Source organism: Chelmon rostratus, chromosome 24 (genome assembly GCF_017976325.1).
Source record: "Chelmon rostratus isolate fCheRos1 chromosome 24, fCheRos1.pri, whole genome shotgun sequence".
NCBI lineage: Eukaryota > Metazoa > Chordata > Actinopteri > Chaetodontiformes > Chaetodontidae > Chelmon > Chelmon rostratus.
The window spans coordinates 5,285,718-5,306,021 of NC_055681.1; positions in this window are offsets into that span (position 1 = coordinate 5,285,718).

Here is a 20,304-nt window from a genome sequence, read left to right on the forward strand (position 1 = left end):
GGTCAGAGGAGAATGGCCAGACTGGTTCGAGCTGATAGAAAGGCAACAGTAACTCAAATAACCACTCGTTACAACCGAGGTATGTAGAAGAGCATCTCTGAACGCACAACACGTCGAACCCTGAGGCAAATGGGCTACAGCAGCAGAAGACCACACCGCGTGCCACTCCTGTCAGCTAAGAACAGGAAACGGAGGCTACAACTCGCACAGGCTCACCAAAATTGGAGATTGGAAAAACTTTGCCTGGCCTGATGAGTCTCGATTTCTGCTGCGACATTCAGATGGTAGGGTCAGAATTTGGCGTCAACAACATTAAAGCATGGATCCATCCTGCCTCGTATCAACGGTTAAGGCTGATGGTGGTGGTGTAATGGTGTGGGGGATATTTTCTTTGCACACTTTGGGCCGCTTAGTACCAATTGAGCATTGTTTCAATGCCACAGCCTACCTGAGTATTGTTGCTGACCATGTCCATCCCTTTATGACCACAGTGTACCCATCTTCTGATGGCTACTTCCAGCAGGACAACGCACCATGTCATAAAGCTCGAATCATCTCAGATTGGTTTCTTGAACATGACAATGAGTTCACTGTACTCAAATGGCCTCCACACATCCAATAGAGCACCTCTGGGATGTGGTGGAACGGGAGATTCTCATCATGGATGTGCAGCTGACAAATCTGCAGCAACTGCGTGATGCTATCATGTCAATACGGACCAAACTCTTTTCCAGTACCTTGTTGAATCTATGCCATGAAGAATTAAGGCAGTGCTGAAGGCAAAAGGGGGTCCAACCCGGTACTAGCAAGGTGTACCTAATAAAATAGCCGGTGAGTGTGTATGTTTATTGTTAGGTGGCGACCTCTAGTGGCTGTAGTAATTATGACAGGAGCAAAGCCAGGTGACGGAGTATAAAACACAAGAAAGTCCAAATAAGGAGGAATGGACCACCCTTGTCTTGTTTTGGGTATTCAGTAGTTTAGGCAAGAGGAAAAGTGGCAAAGAGCTGTACACAACTTACTTTGTTGAGGATTCTGGACATGAAGAATCTAAATTAGGTTTTGCTGACAGAAGTCAAATGGTTGTCTTTTTAAAGCATCAACAATAAAGTTTGTGTACACTTTAAGGCAGTGTAACAAGTTGCTGGGCAGGTGTAGTGTACAGTGGATTAGGTTGAAGAGAGTGGTGAGAGACAAAACAGTGATGTTGGTCATAAAACCAAAACAATAAGCTGAGAGATGCTAAAAGGCTTCGTAGAGCTCAGGGAAACTCCAGAATCATGCGATAACTATCTGTGGGTTCATCATTACAAGTGGCATCTTTTCACTGTCATTGTTCCCATATAACACCGGGCCTGGAACTATCCGTGGTGCTGATTTTCGTTTCCCACAGACAGGGCTGCCTGATAATTTGTCAATTATCCTGATTCACACTAACAAACCTTTCTCTATGGAACTTTCGCCTGAATTGACTTTGTCTTATTGGATATTTGATAAAATGAAATCTGAACTGAGACAGGTTGTTCCTGCGATGACATGCCTGTTCTCACAAAGGCACAATAGGTGGAAGGAAAGACGAAAGTAAAGCAAAGACACTGTATCAAATATAACCCGTGGTCTTGATGATGGAAGCTTTCCATCATCCACATTCTTCCACATATAAAGCATCTCGAGTTCTCTCACTGGCTTCACAGACACAGGCCTCTAAATGACTTTCAACAGGAAGTAACTTATCTGTTTGTTGGCACGAGTATGTGTTGTTCAAAGATTAAGGCAAATAGGGCTTTAATTTCTCTAAGTGGTATGCGAGCATGAGCTGTGAATTCATGCGAAATGCCAGCGAGCATGTGTTTGTAAGTGTGTGTGTGTGTTTGTGTTTCCAAGAACCTAAGCGAGTGCATCTTAGTGTGTAATGCGTGCAAGGCCGGGCAGATGTACGAAGAGAAATTAGCGCTCTCTTAAATACTCACCTCACATCACACATATCAGCACACACACACACACCTCGCAAATGAATACTTCCACATCGTAATGAGGATTACCTGCATGGCCTCACATTGCACTTCTCGTCCCCTTGCAAACACACACACACACACACACACACTTGTGCAGTTGCTCATCTGTCCTTGTTCCATCCTCCCCCATCTCTCTTTCTTGTTCTCATCCTTGTTTTCTCTCTCTCTCTGCCACACACACACACATCCATACACAAACGCACACACGCACACCCCTCCAGTGTCCTAGCTGTCTCAACTTGAGCAGCAAATGAACACAATTAGCCACGGCTCCACAAACACACACTGGGGTATTGTTTTGCTCACACTCACTCAGACCTTAATCTGGTGCTCCAGAGGGACCTTGTGTGAGTGTGTGTGTGTGTGTGTGTGTGACAGTAAAGGCAGTCGAGGGGAAGCGTTGCAGAGCCCAGCTGACAGAAGGGGCTTCCAGGCCTCTTTCCCCTCAGAGGTTTCCACGACGATGTTTAACTCCTCGCGCCTTAGTCCTTGCTGTGCTCTCCTCAGTAGCCACACACACTCACTCACACACACGTAACCACACACACACATTTACTCTTTGAGCAATGGCCAATTCGGCTTGAATGCATTTCAAACACGCACACATGCACACACAGCCACAGCCTTCGGTCAGAGCCAGATGTTACGGGGTGAACAAAGGCATTGAGTCACAAGTTACTGTTTTCAACAGCAGGTTGAGCCTCAGGTCATTATTAGCACACACACACACACACACACTCCTTCACACACACACACACTGAACAGTGACTTACTCACTACACTGCACATCCACTGTGTTTGTTCCCCTTGAGCAAGTGTGTGTGCTGCCTGCCTAATTAGACAGCAGGTATCTGCCTGACAAGATTTCTTGCAAGAACACCTACACAAGTGGGTGCCTAATGACTGCTCTTTAAGATGCCTCCCAGGCTTTTCCAGAGGAGGTGGGTGCCTTCACAGCCAGCGCTCTCACTCGGTGGCTTCAGGCCAGTCACACCAGCAGCCTGTGGCATCAACGCTAAAAAGCACAATCCCAGTCCTCATGTGTTTAAGATGCACAATGGCTTCTGGTAAAAAAATGACACAAGTTAGTGTCCCTTTAAACTTGAAAACTGCTGGAACTAAGCAGAAGTATTTTTCCTCTGATCTGCAGCTGGATGATAATTCAATAATAATTTTTTGGTCTGTTTTTTAGGTCTATTCTTGACTTTGAAAACAGCAGCTTAACAAAAGAAAAATCTTACTTTCTGTATCCAAAACCTTCAACCAAATCTCTCGGCTTTGCTCGGCTAGAGCTGCTCATTTGTCAAGGTGAGTCATGTGACCTATGTATGGAATGCTCTTATCTCCGCCTGCTGAGCAAGGCCACAAGCTCCAAAAACACCAAGTGATTTGAATTTAAGATATTACAAGATCCAGATGAACGATGCAGATCAGGTTGTAATTAAAGAACAATAATAAAAAAACAAAAGCTATTTTCAAGTTTCGTTTTAGACTGAAATAGTTTGCTCTCATATCAGAAAATACTGGCACGCAGTCCATTGCTTTGAACATACAATACAACAGTATAATGATATAAAGGTATCTGTACTAATATTGTGATACTGACATCAGCTATATCACCAAATCCCATTCAGACTGAGGTGGATTTAAATGTGTTCTGCAGGTTGTTGATCCGAAGTCCTAAAAATATCCTGTTACTGTTGAATCCTGCACAGGAATTCAACACAGGGAGAGAAAAAGCACAAAGTTTTTGACAATTTTAGAGTTTTTGACAATTTTAATCTAGAAAATATTTGAAAAAAATACCGTTCCAGTTCAGATGAAGAGCTTTTTTTCTGATCGTGAGGTTTTTCTCCATTCTCCTGTGAGTGACAATGAGAGGAGCTGAACCCTGTGAAGCACCACTGTGGCATTTGGAGTGGACACACACACACACACACACACACACACACACACACACACACACACTCACATACAATGCCATTACCATCGCTGCATCGAGCCAGAACTCAATCTCAAAGTGCACCAGATGTGCTCTCTCGTGCAATTATTCGAGCAAAGACATTGGCTCAGATGTATTTATATTTGTGTGTGTGTGTGTGTGTACATACGGTCTTGTTAGAGCTGTAAATGTCTTCCATTTGAGCTCCTGGCTGACCTTCTCACTCACAGTTTTTCATGTTCAGCCTTTCCCAGTGTTCTCACCTTTCCAGCCAAGTTAACTGTAGTCTTTCCATCTCTCTTACAGTCTTTCTCCATCTTTCTCTCCCTCCTTCGTCTCAATCCCTTTGCCACTCTTTTTGTGATGATGTATGTTATATCTTTGCAGTGCTGTGAGCATCCACTTTTTTTTATCATTTACTCTATTTCATGTCATTGTTCTGGCAAAGTCTCCATTTTGCTGGCTTGGTTTTGGATGGCGACAAAAATCAGGAGCTTTCAAAAGACAGCGCCGATAATTCATTTGAAAAAGAGAGAGTAGTTTCTATATTTGACACTGGATATAAATGTGGGCAAGTGTGTACACCTGTGAAGTGTGCTGCATGAAATGAGTTAGCATTGTTGCACTTCTGGTTCCCTCGTCTCAAAATCAAAGTTTTTTTTAAATAGGTTTTTGGTTAGATACCAAAGATGTTGAGCCACTCGCCAATTCTGAAGCCTTAATGTGTCTTAAAAAAGGTGGATGCTAACAAGTGGCTAAATAAGAGAACACTGGTTGTCGGGGAGATTAAATCCGTCTTTACAGCCTTGTTGTGTTTATACTCGCACTCTTGCAAACTAACTAAAACTTTCCAACTCATGGATTTATCGGTTTATAGTTCAGTGTGTAGTAGAAAGCTTAGTGTTGGTGACGTTGTGGTCTAGCACCTATAGTGGTAGAGTTCACTGAAAGCCTAACGTCTGCTTTTGCTTCTGCCGATTGCCTTTATGCTTTAAAAATAATAAAAGTGGTGTTCGCTCGTGAAGATTATCTTGCTGAACACAGAGTGCAAACTTTTTGTCTGCCACAGAGTTTATTTTCTTCAAAAATCCAAAATCCAATGGCGAAATCCCATTGGCTTTTAAAAGAGGGAACCAGGGCAACGCTAACCTTTGGGTTGGCCAATAAAAATACCTCATCCCTCTTTTTATCAATCATGTTTTCATGCCTGTACATTAGCAAAACAAAAATTATGCCATACAGACAAAAACGATGGTAACTTACACAATAAATACAGAAATACATAGTTACTGTATATGTGAGTGTGTTGAGTTCAGGTGCGCGCGCACACACACACACACACACACACACACACACACACACACACACACACACACACACTAAAGCTTGGTGAATGTGTCCGTTAGTTGTGCGACCTTTACTTCACATGACAGTGGTGCCAGCCTTGTTTGGGTAAATTGCTGCAGAGTCATTTGCATATGTCTGTTCTGTGCTTACAAGTTCACATTGTTTTTAATCAGAAAAATATGCTAATGTGAAGGGAACATGCGTGTGATTGTGCTCATGCATTACTCCACAGCGTGTGTGTGTGTGTCATGTGGCTGGCCTCGTAATAATAGCACGAGGTGAGGGTGACAGAGGTGAGAGCATGTGTCGCATTAATACTCACTGCAACTATTATGCCCATCTGCATTAGTCCATATGCTGCTGCAGAGCCGAAGTGCTGCCCTGAGATCAGATTCTCTCCGTAAATTACCCCATTAATGTATATTTGAAATAGTTGTTTTGGTGAATGGAGAGAAGCGAGGATTGTGAAACATGAAATTCTGCCCCGACTATGTGATTAAATGTGAGAAATTCCCAGAGTGCCCCTGGGCGTTGGTGTGGGTTGGGAGTTGACCCTGCATCAACACCTTGGTGACCTCTGTGTTAACTGGAGATTACAGCGTATTAGTCAGTGTAAACAAGAGTTTCATGCAGGAAACTGTCATTGCTGATTTCAAACATAAAACCAAAACGATGCTTTTATGACAGTTCTGAGAAAGACAGAGGAAAGGAAGTAGATTATGTGATGAAGTCTTCTTCTCTTCTTTTTCCCTATTGGCCCATTCACTTGATTTTTGCTCCGAGAGAGGAATAAGAGGTAGAAGAAGATGTCAAAGAAGAAGCAGGTGAAGCAGGAGAAGAAGAAGTTCTTTCCACTGTTGAAAAATTCCTGAAGACCTCTCTCCATTTCTCTGTTGGAGGTGATGACTGTTTTTTTCTTCTTTGAGGTGTATTAGGAGTTTAGTCCCTACTTCTTCTCTGTTTATTACACATAGTGTTATCCATGCTTTCAATAGCCTATACAGACAAAACTAAGCTTTGCCTTATTTATTTGCACCGAACGGGTTGATGGAAACGCACCTAATTCTCATTTTCTTTTATTTCCTTTATGGAGACATTTAAAAAGTTTGCTTCAAGTTTGCATGACAATCAGATGGAAACATGGCTACAGTCCTCCCCTCCACTCAACCCTTGAATTTCTCCCTCTCTCTGTAAGTGTCTCCTTTCTCCTCTGCTGTGCTCCTGCCTCCAATTAAATGCGTAGGCGTTTTATCCTATGATTAGTATCTTGGTTGTGTAGTGGGCAGGCTCATTATCTATGCGGCCCGTTGGTAAAAGCCTTAACGATGCCTAACGAGACGTCTAATCAGACTGGTTTTAGCCACAAAGGGCTAATTGCAGCTGTTGCTTCTGTCCTCCATCGAGGCTGAGAGAGGCAAGAGGGAAACCTGTTTGGATTGTTGGGTAATTTTAAAAATGCACACACACACACACAAATACACACAATAAAAATATGAATGCACACAGCATTATTGGTTGTTTCAGTGCGATGTGTGTGCATTTCACAGAGGGGAGTCTCTCTGTGGCTACTTGTCATCACAGAGCTGCAGGTTTGACATGACGGGATGACGAAAACGCCCGACAGTGCCTCAGGTAGCGACACACGCACGCACGCACGCGCACACACACACACATGCAAACCAGCTCTAAAAGGGTTTAGCATATAAATACCTAACTGGGCAGGAGTACAAGTAAGTACAATGGAGTTCTGAGTGTGTGTGTGTGTTTGTGCATCAGTGTGTGGGTGCATGCATGTGTTCAGATCTCTTTGTTGATGTTCTCTCTGATTCTGTGCCAGCATCACGTCCATCTGTCTCCATGACACACACACACACACACACACACACACACACACACACACACACACACACACACACAGGTAGGGAGCTTTATTCTGTAAACTCAAAACCAAACCAATTGTGACATTCTTTTGTTTTGTTGTGGGAGGCATTCTGACACATCTGAGCAGTTAGACTCCTCTCTCGTCGCCAAATTCATTTTCTCAACTTTCCTCAGCCTGTTGTAGACATGCTCTAAAAACACGCAAGCTTCACACACACATCCACGGTTGCAGATCTCCATTCAAATAGGATTTATTTTCCCCATCACTCACTGTTAGTGAACCAACCAACCTGTACTGCATTAGGGATATAAAGCGACACTGACACTGGTCTGCTGAAGTAGGGATTCAGATGCTGTTTCATGTTCTGGACACAAACATAAACATGACATTAAAGAATATTGAGGCTGAACTGGAACAACTGTAAAAGTGTTACCACACCTGTAAGACAGTGTAAGTCATTAAACATGCGATATCTTTGCAGTTTATGAACAAAAATATAATTAAGCAGCTAATGATTGCCACAGGTTTTGGAGTCATGACAAACTAATCTATTAAACACAAATAAATAGACACAAACAACTGTTTGGTTTCAATTTCATGAAAAAAGTTAAGTCAAGAGAAGGGTAATATCATATATTCCCCTGAAGCACATGTCTCCTCCTGTCACTTTAAACATTCAAACGATCAGAACAGTGTAAACACGAGAACCTGCTGAGGAATTAATGTGGAGCTTTGAGTTGTAAAACTGCCGATGAAAGCCACTGTTAATGCAAACATCCAGACGTGTGTACAGTAAATGGCCCGCAGTTAAATTTGGATTTGAATACATTTCTCTGCAATTCTTCAAATTCTCCATGGCTTTGTTCTGAAAATACTAAATATTCCCTTGAAATAAATGTTATTTCATTACATTTGTTGCTGCATGTGTTAACAGGAATATTAACAAAATCTCCTTTTATCAAAAAAGGAGCCATAATTATGAGGAGTTGGAAGAACAAAAACTGCATATTTGCAGGTTTGGAATGGTACAAAACATTAGAGTGATATTAGTGTTTTGTATTTAAATTTTGAATCTGAATTTAAGCATTTTCAGTGAAGCATTTTCTTTCATTTGTACACAGATGACTAATTCAATGGCATTCAGAATAACTAATAAAAATAAGGACTTTGTAGCAGTGACCCTGCTCTTGTAACTACTCTCTGGCATGAATTACTACTTTTTTTTTTTTTTTTTTAGCATTTTATACCAGCTTCCTAATCACCTCTGCTGGCATTTATCTTCTTTTACTCAGTGGCAGGGCCGATTGAATTGTTTTCGGCAGGTTGTAGTCGCAGTGTTTGGCCAGTAGGTGGGGACATGTTCAGTCATCCTACCACATCCCTCCTGCTGTGTCTCAGCATTACTCTATTGTACTTGGGTGGGTTTCATTAAAATCCCCTAAATCAAATGGAGTCTTGTCATCAGTAAGGTTAGAAACAAACATCCTTTTTAAGAATTACAAGAGTTGAATGTGTTCATTAGCTATTTTTGTGTAGAGAATAATAATGTAGTTATTTCTCACTTTGTCTTTCAGCCCAGCTCTCCTGAGGCTCTCCTGGAGTGTATTTAATTTGTCCTGCCTGAGAGCGCTTATCAGATGGCATCTCGTCCTGTGTGTGTGTGTGTGTGTATGTGTGTGTTTGTGTGGACTTCAGTGGGTCCTCTTTTGTTCAGTTCAGTAAGTATGTCTATGTGTGTGTTGACCTGATAATCTGTGTGCTTTATAGAGTGCTGTTCACACATTGGTCTCCACTCTGATCCCAAACCCAAACACAGCACTCCTCCTCCTCCTCCTACACACACAAACACACACACACACACACTGCCATCCTGCTATTACCAAATTACTCTTTTTCTTGTTTGGGTTAAAAGTGAGACTTTGGCTGAACGGACAGAAGTAAATGAAATGATTCGATTCCAGGTTAAAAACAACTTTAGTCTATCACCGACATCCTGAGTAACAAAGAATTGGACTTCTGATCACCCAACATATTTTCTGTCTGTCTTTCTGGATTTAGCTGTACCTAACTCTCCATCTCTCTCTCCCTCTCTCTTTTCTCCTAGAGGCCAGTTGTGCTGATCACCCACTGAATCCTACACAGATCCCAAACTCAAACACAGATTCCTTATCAGGGAACACACTCCTGCATAATCCCTGGATAACGACACCTGCGAGTGTGTGCGTGCATTTGTGTGTCCCCTGTGCTAACTCCCAGACTGTGAATACAGCACCGTAGATGTTGTAATTTGAAAAAAAGAAGATTTACTGTCGGTGGTTTTCGTGGACTTTTCCTATTCACTACAGACACTTTCAACATCATAATGATTTCAAATATTTTTATGCACACAGCTGCCAGCGCCAGTGGTGAAACCCAGTCTAATATCAACCATCAATATCTCCCTGTTCAGCTACAATTCACAAAGGTTTGACTACAGTTCTATTCACCTGACAAACCCTGAATAAGATGAATTATAAAGTTGTTGGAGTCTGATGGACCATAATCGTGTGTGCAGACTAAAGTTTCTTTAAACATCCTTATTGAAGCAGTACAGCCTCATATAGCCCTATATTGTGTGCTAACACACTTACACAACTTTACAAGACAAAACATCTGTTCATCCTTTTGGTTACATTTGGGCTATTTTCTGGTTCTATTTTGGTGTGAAAAACAGGAGATACAAATGAAAAAATGGCTGTAGTGTGGCATGAGACTGCTGGATTAGTTTAGCAGACGTCATCTAAATGTGCAAATATGTTACTGACATGCAAGCGAGAGGTCTGACGAAGTCCTCTGATATCAAATGCTAACACCAAATGATATTTAGCATGTAGTCTTCCTGTTGCTTCCACATCTTTTTGCCACTTTTTTCCTTGATCATTCAACATAATATTCTGTTTTTGGCTTAAAGGCATGATGTGAGGCTGCAATGACACCACACTCCGTTGTATTACTTGCTGGTGATGGTACAATCTGAAACATAATCTTATTTTACCAAAGCGGAGTATGAGTTTGGAAATTATAAGTACAATATTACTGTCTGTGTAGAGTAACATCTTACTGATTATAACTTGTTACCTTCACCAAAAAAACCCCACAGAAGTATAACTAGAGGGTAATGTTGCTTCATCGTGAGTAATAAAAGCACAGATGTATTTTGTACTTCATTATAAATCGAGTAGCGGGCAATACTGACAACCTAATGAAGGCTCTTAGTCAAAACTCTGATTGGTCGACAGGGTCAACACAAGGCAACATGGAAAAGCTGATAATCACAGAAGATATTCAGTGTTGGATTTATCATTATATTGTCACATTATTGATTTCACAAAGTCTAGAAAAAGGCACTGCAGTGCAAGGTTGAATTACAAAGCTTCTAATAGGGAAACGATCACGCCACAACCTCATTGTAACAGCACACCAATCCTTCTGGAGCATCCCAGAGATATTGAGTGAGTCATATTTGACATTGTCAAAAATAAACAATTTATTTCAGGTGGTAACGTGTTACTTGACATAGGAAATGTAATACTGTTACCAAAGCCCTATTAATTTCAATTTCAATTTTATTTATATAGCGCCAAATCACAACCAAAAATGTAAAGGACACTTAACATTTAGAGCAGGTACAGACCAAACTCTTTATCTACAGAAACCCAACAATTCCCTCATGAGCAAGCACTTGGCGACAGTGGCGAGGAAAAACTTCATTTTAGGAGGCAGAAACCTCGAGCAGAACCAGGCTCTGGGTGGGCGGCCATCTGCTTCGGCCGGTTGGGTGGGTGAATGTGTATTAGTAATGTGTTATAATACTGACGCGGCTAAAAGTAATATATTACTGTAACAGGTTACTTTTGTAAATTCCCAATATACTTGAAGTGATATGGGTGATTTGGTTTATGTCTCACAGCTATTCGGTGCCCAAGATGTGCACAGTTTGCTCAAACACAACATGAGACTCCAGATTCTGCTTTTACAAATCAGAATAAGTGACAGTGGGAAAGAACAGCAGTGGTGAAACATGACATGAGTGGATTTTAACTTCATTTTCACAGCCGTCTATAGCAAAAAATGCCCAGCTCTGTCCAGGGGGATTTTAAAGCACCATTGATGAGGCAGAGTAGAAATACATGTCTAATGATTAAATGGGGCGCACTGAGGTTTCCTTGTTGATGTCAATTACATCTTTAATTAGTGCATGTGTAATGTAAATACAGTCTGTTTTGATTGCTCCTGCGCCTCCTGTCCCACGGTAAAACAGATTTTCTCCCTCATTAGGCAGTCACTCCTTCAAGTGGCTCCGTCCCCCAGGACCTGCCCTGGACGGGCCTTTGTGTGTGTGTGTGTGTGTGTGTGTGTGTGTGTGTGGGATAGCAAAAAAAGAGGGAGCATATGGATCCATATGGAAAAGTACTGTCAAGAAATGTAAAAATCGTTGCAAATTGGAGGAAAATTACATGGTGATGGTACAAAAAAGCATAATTTGTCAAACTTTTTAACAATTTAGCCTCTTTTCTTATTGACACCCCTTTTATCTACCTCGGAAAGCGTCAAAAAGCATGTAATCATCACCCGTCTTTCATGCCTTACAGTCGACTGACCTATTCTCTTCAGTCAAACTCTGAATGCTCCTTTAGCTGCTGTCATTGTTGAAGATGTCATTATTTATGTTTCATCATTATTCTTGGGGTCCTGTGTGAATGCCGAGGTACAAAAAAAGAACAGGACTATTTGAATAAGTAAGGCTGAAATGTCTGTCAAATGCTGTGAAAAGACAGGATTTTGTTTTCCACGAGTTGGAGCCTGTTATGTGAACATGAGCACGCTGCATGGTCGATGGCGCTGCCTTCATGGAACATGTCTGACTTTGCCTGAATGCATGCTCGCCCCGTTGTGAACCATTAACAGCCTTTCAAAGCATCTGCCCGTGAAAACTAGGAAAATACATGAAAGAAAAAGACAAGAGATAGAAGGACGTGGAGAATGAGAGATAGGCAAAAAAGAGAGGGATGGGAATGATGAGGAAGGGAAACAGAGGGAGGAATAAGGCAAGTCAGCAAGAAAACAAGGGAGAAAATGCGGGAGAGATGCCATGTGCTGCACACCTGAGCCCTGAGAAAAGGAGGGAGAATTGGGGTGGGGGGTGTGAGGATGAGGAGGTGGAGGAGGAAAAAGGGGCATGATGGGAGAGAATCAGTTCCACTACACGCTCATTACCACCTATTCATCTGGAAGACATCTCTGCACAGATCCAGTGCTGGCTACCTCAGCCGCGCTGGCTCTCAGTGTCCCAATGTGTGTGTTCATGTGTTTGTGTGTGAGTGTGTTTGTATGTGTGTGTGAAAGGTTGTCATTGCAAGTTTATGCTTTTATGTCCTTCTACCTCGTTCCTAATAAGATAAATAGCTCCGTAATGACCCATATGTACAATCTACTTCCCTGCTCTTTTCAAGTCCTTTCTCCTCTTCAAACATGACTTTCTTTCTGTTGCCCCGCTCTTCCTTTGACGGCTGTGCTGTAATTAGTCCCCCTTTAACATGAGAAACACAAGTGCTTGCATCTTCTTCTGATAATGGAAGTTGATTACATTGTATTGTAAGGTCTCTCATCAGGCCAGTTTAGGCCTTTGACTATTAAATGCAGCACTAAATATACTTGTAGAGAACAACAAAGAGCCACTCAAAGGCACAAATGGTAAAAGGACAACTGAGGGGTTTAATGCTAATATGTGCACGTGATTCTGTTTATGAAAGAAAGCGTTTCTAAATAGAGTGCTTGCAGGGATCTTTAAAGTCAACATCTGAAGGTCCACAGTTGGACAAACTGCACCCAGGTGCAAAATAACATGTTTTTTCTCTATTCTGCAGTCTTAAAGCACTGGGTCTATTTTTGCTGGACTCGTGTTTATGAAGCATGATTGTGGATTAGTTATTGTTTGTACATAAGTCGTTAGGGAAGTAATATACATCTGATCATGTAAAAGTCACTGAAGTCACTATCTATCTCCTAAAATGTATGTTGCAGAACAAAATAAATGAGGTCAGCCTCTATTTGTGGGTTGACGAAATAGTCCTACATTACACAAACTCAACACTCCATCACATTCGTTGATTAACTACCGATTTTGTTTGCATCACCTCTGCACGCTGGTGGCGGCATGCTACGTATGACTGTCTATAACTGCATTGCAAGTCTTTGATTGACCTTAGCTGTCCACCGTCGCCTACAATGACACTTACTTTCTCTGGATAGCTACCCGGCTCGATTACCAGTACGGGAAAAAAAAGAAGAGCATGGTGGACGTGCAGGAGGTGAGGAGAGAATAGCAATTTTTATGACAGCAAAGCAAAAAAACAGCTGCTGCTGTTTGCTGCAGGTGCTTGACAAATAGGTTTGTGGTCAGAACCCTTTAAATTGTTTATATAATAAGTGATTTTTTTAATGACACTGTATCTAACGCACTCATATGGCTGGTTGAGATATTTTTGCATGCATATTTTTTTAAGCGTATTAGCCAGTGGCAAAAAGACCAAAGAGTTTATTTTGGACCCATGGGCAGAAAAGGTTCAACATGGTGTTAGAGAAGGCTGAATCTCTGGATTGAATAAAAGTATTTGACTATGCGATGTTGTGTGAGAACGAGCAACGTAAGTAGAACATCAAGTCAGTAATGGACCAGGCTGAGATGTAGCTGGATAATTATCACCTTCGATGATGCTCTAATTCATCTTCAAATAAACCCTCATTCAGTTACTCCTGCCTTCTAGACTTGTGAGTACATTTGGTTTTCACAGGAAAGTTGAATTTATTTAAGTGGAACATGAGTCAAAACAAAGATACTTTGCAGACTAGGTGAGGCATGGTAAAACAGCCACTACAGACAGCACCTTTGAATGAGCAGCAAAAAGAATTAAAATGCCAGCAAAACAAGAAAAATGTTGGCAAAACAACTCTTGTGAGATTTGTCTGCTGAAGAACATGCTCCACTTCTGAAACATTTCCAGTGGACATTGAAACAGTGATTGAGACTTGACAGAGTTGTGGTGCAACCGAAATCGAAGCTGCATCCAGTGGATATCTGGCTAATCATGTAGTTTCCTACATTTTGGAGGAAACTAAAATATTTCCACGAGAAAAATGTTCACACCAATCCAAACTATATATACATGCTGCACTGCTTAACCTCTCTATAGATGCAGGATACTTAAGAGGATGGACATTTGTGCTGTCTATCAACCAAACTCATTCCAGTTCATACCAACACAGTTAAAGCAGGCCAAATGCAAAGGTCTGTTCAAATATATTGCAAAACCTCCAAAAACATCAAAACGTGATCAATCAAAGCTTTGTGACTTCGTAAATCTGTCTTCACGCACATTGTCTGCCTGTTTATGTGTTGATATTCTTGTGTGTGCATCACCCACCCACATGCACGTGCAGATTTGTGTGTATCGTGCAGCTGGCAGCCTTGCAGACAGGTGGGCAGGCAGCGCTTCCCTTCCAAAGAGTCGTAGCCCCACAAATGTTCCCTCCTCCCCCCATCCTTCCCTCTCGCTCCTCCCCCGTGTTGCCTTCCTCCTCGTCTCGTTAGCTGCTGTTTTTTAATGCGCCGTCCCAATCTGGAGGGACATATGCAGTCACATATTTCCCCCCTCGTTTGGGCTCCTAAGAAATCGTCCCACATAAACACTGCACACCAGTGAGACCAAATGTCCTTTTATGAATTCTTCTGCCACCGAAACAATTTCAAATGGCTGCTTTTATTTTCTCTCTGATATGCATCTGTTGAAGGAAATAAACAAGGAAACGACAACAGATTTTTGCACGGGAGCGCATGTTAGCAAACAATACGTCTGTGTGTGCGTTCATAGATGTCTACTTGCATACTTTTTACTCTGGGATTTTTGTATGTATTAGAAAAAAAATGAAGATGCTAACTTCACACTGACATTCCCAAATCACGACATTCCTGTCTGGATTTCCTTCCAAACCACAGCTATTGTGTCAGAGCGAGAGGCACACACAATGTCACCCCACCAGCTTGAGCATTTGTCCGTATGAGTGTGTGTGTGTGTGCGTGCGGGAGTGTGCGTGTGGTGCAGACTATCGTGCCAGAGCCCTCTGCCCCTCTCTCCATCTGCTGAAGCCCCCCAGGCTGGACCAAGGTCACTACTCTCCTCTCCTTTAGCATGGATGTGGATCTGTGTGCACATGCATTAGTGAGTGTGTGCACATGTGTGTTTGTGAGATATGTTCGAAAGAAACCGTGAATACTACAGGAGAGAGGAAGGGGAAAGACATGCATACTAAAAGAAAGTGCTCCTTGTTGTATATATTATGGGAGCTGATATCTAATATTAATTATAAGGTTGCTGACTACTTGGATGGATTTACACAAGGCTTCTTTAAGCTTTAGTTTTAGTCACCCTGATGCACCAGCTGGGTGGGGCTTCCTTGTTTTTATTCATGTAACAGCGGCTTGGTGGCTCTGCTAAATAACATCACATGTGACAAACTATACCCATGTGGTCTGAGCACAGGAAAGGAAGTATCTTTTCAGCCCATCCTATTTTTATCACAATATTACATATATTTTGGGGATTTTTTCAACTTTTGCACTTTTGCAGTACTTGCTTTTTATTTTCTTATTTGCTCTTATTTTGATATGCACCAAAACTGCATGAAGGTAAATCCCTTCCATGTGGAAACTTGCTAAAAAAATAAACCTAATTCTGATCCTGACAAGCATTGTAATGCACTGCAGTCACAATGGGAATGAGTCATGAGCTGTTAGTAGATTTTATTCATTGCCGGTATTAATGGCTGCATGCTCTGATGAATGAAACATCACCTACAGCCAGCAATTAGCAACAATTAGGCGTGGGGAGTCAGTGAATAACAGCTAAAAATAAAGGAGATGATACTTTGTTAGAGCGTTTGTTAAACGTACCAGACAAGAAAAACTGGAGTCTTTCCTCCTCATATTGCTAGACAACACACACACACTCTGACAAACACACACACACACTCAGCAGAAACCAAACATTGACAGAGCGCTGCTCCTTCTCTCGGTCTTAAGACGTGCTTTTCCCCTCCAGAGGGAATAGACTGGGCACACTGCCAGACACTGTAGTCCACTTAGTGGCTAATAGCTCACATAAGCACTGCACACACACACACACACACACACACACACACACACATGCACACACACCTATGCAAAGACACAGAGACGATTACAGTATTTACACACACAGACATGATGATTAGTATACCAAATAAAAACAAATAATCAGGGAAATGCAGGCTAAAAGAGGCCTGTTGTAGCACTTACTTATAGACATGGGAATCATAAAAGAAATGTGTATTAAAGAGCAGGGACAAGCTTTGACTTCCGACCTGCAGCTCTTCTTTCAGCTGTCTTGCTTGCGATACATTAGGTGTACAAACGACAATAAGAAACGAGTTGAAGAGCAACATAATAAAAAAGCAGAACGTGTACAGTCCAGATCTGTTCTCCCATTGGTTGCTTGGTTCAGTTTGACCGGTGATCTTTACAGTACCTCCTCAAAAACTATTTTCAAACTTTTCACCTTGAGCTTTGTTCAGAAAAAGACCGCAGCTTCCACACCCTGGCATTAATGCTGCCGGTCCCCTTTTTCTATTCAAATGCAAGAAGTTTAAAGGCCTCTCACCCTTGACCAGACCTCGACAAGTGCTTAACTTTCCGATATATAGTGCAGGGTGTTCTACAAGAAAAAAGAACTACCGTAACGAAATAGCATTTTCACTGATGCACTCTCAGAGCTGAATTATACCTTTATCTGACTGGGAACTCATTCCAAGTGATTTGAATATTCATATCCATAATCCTGATCCCCTGGTGTCTATTAACTGTCTAATTCATCTTTATTCGCCTTCTCTCAGCACCACTTGTCTTCTGGGAAGTGCTTCTGATTCCCTACTGGTACCTGCAGTCTACGAATGGTGAAGTCAACCTGCTTTCCTCTCATCAACGATGAGAAACTGGAGAGGAGCCAGAGGTTGAGTTCTCTTTGTGTTTTCTAATTAATCTATTCAGCGCACCAGCCACAAAGTAACAGCCTTTTTGTCACACTGAGGTTATTAAAAAAAAAAAAAGCTTGTAAAAAGCTTCAGGTCAAAGAGGAACGTAGCGGGTAGTGTGAATGTGCTTGTGTGCTATATTATGTTTAGATACAGTGTGTGTCTCAAGGTGAGGCTATCTCCTCCCTTATCTGCTGTGTCTTCAAGGTGTACTGTTGATTGGTCGATAGGGACACACACACACACACACACACACACCCAAATGCACACACACACGCATTGAAATTCGACATTGTCTGATCTGCAATATCTGGATCACATGCCTCTTTTTCAGCGTTTACACTTCACCATAAGCTTCCTCACATTTGAAAGGAAAAATAAAGGTATCTATGAGGTGTTTTAAAAAGTCCCAAGGTTTCAGTGCGCTTACATGCACAAAGGAAACCTTGAATCAGTTCACAAAAGAAATTGGTCAATACAATACAATGCAATACAATACAATAGCAGTGTGAAATGGTTTCTGTAAGCCCACATGCACATGCAGCAGATCAGTAATCAGGTCTTATTCTGAAAGCACGACCTGCTTATCTTAAGTGTAGTGGTAATTAGTGGCAGCAGTTTTCCTTCAGGTGTCTGAATTTTACAAATACACGAATTTGCAGTGGAGAAACACATTTAGCGTTCAGGAGGTTACTGTGTGTTCGTTTGAGTCTGGACTTTGGACAATTGAGGATGGAATGATTTTGTAATACCAGGATATGTCGCTTCATTATGAGCTCTTCCTGTCAGGGAGGTGGAATCTATGGCGGAACTAAGGGAGCTATGGGTAGAACCCAGACACAGACACAAGGGCGTAGATATAAATGAACGAATTTATTTAACACAAAGAAAACCAAGGAAAACCAAAGCTCAGGAAACTATGAATCAACACACACTAGGGTAAAAGGGATTACACATAAAGAAACTAACACAGAACGTGACAGAACTTTAGACTCAGACGAGACTAGCAACTTGCGTTACATGAAACATGGCAAGACAAAGACAAAGACCAGACTTGAAACACACTTTGGCTATGGACAAAGACAAGAGCAAGACAAGAAACAAACTTACAGGGGCTGTGGCATACAAAAGACAAAGACAACTCTAGAAACACTTACTGTGACTGTGGAAGGCTAGAACAAAGACAAGGAAACAATCACATGAAACACGACACGGGCATGACAAAGATTTTACAACGAAAAACACTCACTATGGGGGCTATGGCTATGGCTATGGCTATGGCTATGGCTATAGCTATGGCTATGGCTATGGCTATGGCAAGGAAACGCAGACGGCAAGGTGACGAAGACAGCAAGGTGGTGCAGACAACGACATACACAAGGAGGGATCACTAATGACACACAGGTGGAAACAATCAGACAATCACAAGGACGGGAAAACACAGGAAGTAAAGTAAACAAAGAAACATAACATAAACCTTCAAAATAAAACAGGATGTGCCAAAAACCAAAGACAACACACAAGGGGAAACTTAACAAAAAAACGGCGTGTTACAGCAAGGCTTTCTTTTAACAATTCAGAACAACAACTCCCGTGATCCTATGTTACTTCACAACATCATCAAACTCTGTCTTTTGATCCATTGTTTTGATTGAAAGACCCCTAACAGGAGAAATGACATACTGTGCCTTTAAATACATGTAAACACAATGTATGGTTGGAGAGTCTAAAGTATGCTATTGAGAAATATTGGTAGGCTCACAATCCTGGTGAGATCCAATAAAAACAAAGTCAGCACAGTGGAAGCGACACATTTCATGCTATGTTCTGTGCACTGAAATCAAACATGAAAGGCCAGTGCTAATATGCCTCACGATAAAGAACATATTCACACTGCAGAGAAGAAAGTGAACAAAGCTGGTTCATACTGTGTTATTAAATGTCTGCAAGGTCACATAATAAATAATGAAGGTGTCTAACATCTAAGTCATGAACGCTTTTATTCATAGTCATGAAGGCAATTTATCAAAGACCATTTCTTTGAAGCCAGAAGAGGACAGATCCATGGTTTGTAATCATTTTAAAAACCACAACCCCGAAATGACACAACAATGCAAAAGGGTCAAAATTGCAAATATTACAAAGATAGCATTTCCTCTTTCTTTTTTCAAATATTTAGGAGTTTTATGCAGATGGCTGCCAGTTCTTTGTGAGGAATTCCATCTGTTTAATGCTTCAATTCATATTCAATTTGAATGTACTAAATACACAGGGTCACACACACAGTAATCCATGTCATTAGCATGTCAACAGTTCCTCTTCCCTGTGTGCCTCCTTGCCCATAACTAAGGCTCCAGGCAGCAGCTTAACGCTGAACAAAGTCAAAAGGTGTCTGGTCCAGGCAATGTTACTGTCACAAACACACACAGACACACACACAATGTGCATTGTACACATGTAACAGAAACATACATTTCTGAAACATACATGCGTGAGGTAGGCCAAAGTCATTGATTGTAACAGACAATCTGAGGCGGCTAAAGAGCTTGGAATGATCAAAGCTGCTCACTTTCGGCAGTCTGAATGCAGTGAGCACAAAGTGAGAGCAGAGCCTCACCTGTTCAATCTGACCTGGAAGTGAAGGGCCATCCTGTTACTCTTTTCCTTCTGCTTCCAAAATAAAAGCTTGGACAGATGGAGACAAAGAGGAGTATTTGGTGTCTGTATAACAAAAATAAAAAAGCACATTTGATTTGTTGGCACATGATCTTGTTGTTAAATAATTTTGAGAGACAAATTAATTTAAAAGTAGTTAGTAGCTATATATCTATGTTTTCTTTCGAAAATGCCCAAATTATAACATTTATCACAGCTAGAAAAAGTGAAAACAAACAAAAATGTCCTACAGTCTTTTAATGAATCCTGTGCTACTAACACTTAAAAATAACCAAATCTAAGCTTCCAATAGTGAATTATGATTTATTAAATTATTATATTCTACGTCTAATTCATCA